Source organism: Benincasa hispida, chromosome 5, assembly GCF_009727055.1.
Source record: "Benincasa hispida cultivar B227 chromosome 5, ASM972705v1, whole genome shotgun sequence".
In the NCBI taxonomy this organism is placed as follows: domain Eukaryota; kingdom Viridiplantae; phylum Streptophyta; class Magnoliopsida; order Cucurbitales; family Cucurbitaceae; genus Benincasa; species Benincasa hispida.
The window spans coordinates 35,759,989-35,762,212 of NC_052353.1; the positions used below are offsets into that span (position 1 = coordinate 35,759,989).

The following is a 2,224-nucleotide window of genomic DNA, read 5'->3' on the forward strand; positions in this document are numbered from 1 at the left end:
TACTTGACATAGTACGTGTTATAGAACATGTTACTCATGTTTTGCCTATAACAAATCAATGAATATACCACCATACTAACATTTATGTGTTTTTCATATATATTTTAGTTATATTATCAATTTTTTTAGGGATATAATGAAGATGTTTATTTATCTCCATGCCAATGTTGAACCATTAACATATGAAATTGTTGCAGAGGCAAGAGTTTAAAACCTAAATTCAAACATAATATTATTCTATTATTAGTAATATACATATATAAATTGAATTACTTATGAGAAATTATTGAGAATTTCGTTGGTGCTCCACTATTATTAGACCTTTGCTCTGTCTTCCAAAATAACCACCTAAAATGGAACCATGCTCATCTCTCTTCTCTGTATAAAAACTCTTTGCTAAGCCAAACCGCAAACACACCAAATCTTGAAATCCAAAACATTCAACTATTCCAACAACTATCTTAAAAATATGGCATTTTCCAACATTCTCTCCTGCCCTTTGTTTGTTGGGGCTAACCCTAACCCTAATCCTAGCTTCCATTGCCCCCGTCATGGCCGAAAGCTACCCTAAGAACTACATTGCCGCCCACAATGCCATCCGTGCAGAGGTTGTTGTCGAGCCCGTCCATTGGAACACTACCTTAGCAGCGTACGCTCAAAATTATGCTAACACGAAGATTGCCACTTGTCAGATGGAACACTCTGGAGGACTTTATGGTGAAAACCTAGCAGAGGGATACGAAATAATGACAGCAGAGACAGCAGTGAGTCTCTGGGCCGATGAGAGAAAACATTATGACTACAATTCTAATACGTGTGTCAATGACTCTAGCCATTGTCTTCATTATACACAGTTGGTATGGAGGAACACCAAATCTATTGGTTGTGCCCAAGTGAAATGCCAGAACAATTGGGTTTTTCTGATTTGTAACTATTATCCTCCTGGCAACTATATAGGCCAACGTCCATATTAAAAGTATGTAATCATTAACAGGTTTGTTCATTGGGTATTTAATAAGAAAAAAAAAACAAAAAACAAAATTTAATACAGATATTTTTTATACAATTTTTTTTTTTTTTTTTTGTTATCATACAATTTGTATTAGAATTATATTTTAATTTGAATGTTGAACACATGGACATATGAATAAGTATATATGACCGAATATCCCATTTGGATTGAGTTTGAATTTAAATTTGGATGAACTATATTAACCCAACCCAACCCATCCGATATCTCATTTGGATTGAGTTTGAATTTAAATAAATTAAAATTTTGTATGGGTCCAATTCATGGATTCATCCATCTGGATTGAATTGAATTAGGCTATGTTTTATTTTTAAATTTCAAGTGTATTTTTTTTTTCTTACTGTTCAAATTATACATATTTTGATTCTAATTTTATTTAATTTCATAATTCTTTTTTATTACTTATTCTCCAACAACTTTTAAAAATTTAAAATTTTAAGCATTTGTGTAATGTAAATTTTCAAATAAATATGGAAATTGAGTTGCAAATTTTAATCCAACTAGATATGTATAGATGCATATTAATATATATATAGACACATATAGATACATATTAACATTTTAATTTTTCTTAATACAAAAATTTGAATTTATGATTGGAACAAGCCAAACAATCCAACCGAAATATTTTATAGTTGGGATGGGTTGAGTTGGATTTCTTATTAAATAAGGGTTGTAATTTAGTTTGAAAAATTGACAACCCTAACTAACAATTGTATTGAGTCTAACATGTGTTTCAGATTGGTATACTTAAAGTATAGTATTGATATTTCAATTATATATCAATATTAATTTAAAATGCATTTCAAGTATATTATTTAGTATATCAATAAAATATCATCATTCCTTCAAAAAGTTATACTAAATATTACATTGGTGTATCATTAGTTTACAGTCATCGCACATTGATTAAAAAATCATGTAAAATATAACATTGATGTATCAATAGTATATCAATAGTACTCACTAAAATTTGATTTCAAGTAAATCAGTAATGTACATTTAATGTATCAACACTCATTCAAAATTTTCAAGTATACTATTAGAGCATCTGTGGTTTATCACCACTTATTCAAAATTCATTTAAAGTAAAATATTGATGTGTAAAAATTGTTAAATCTCTAATTGATGCAAAAGTTTAAGTTAATGGGTTATGATAAATTCAATTGTATCAATATTGATACTCTCCCTCTA

General features: G+C 29.0%; 1 pseudogene; it reads left to right on the forward strand.

The window, feature by feature from the left end:
- Window positions 1–469: 469 nt before the first annotated feature.
- LOC120078691 lies at window positions 470–974 on the forward strand (annotated as a pseudogene).
- Window positions 975–2,224: the final 1,250 nt, after the last annotated feature.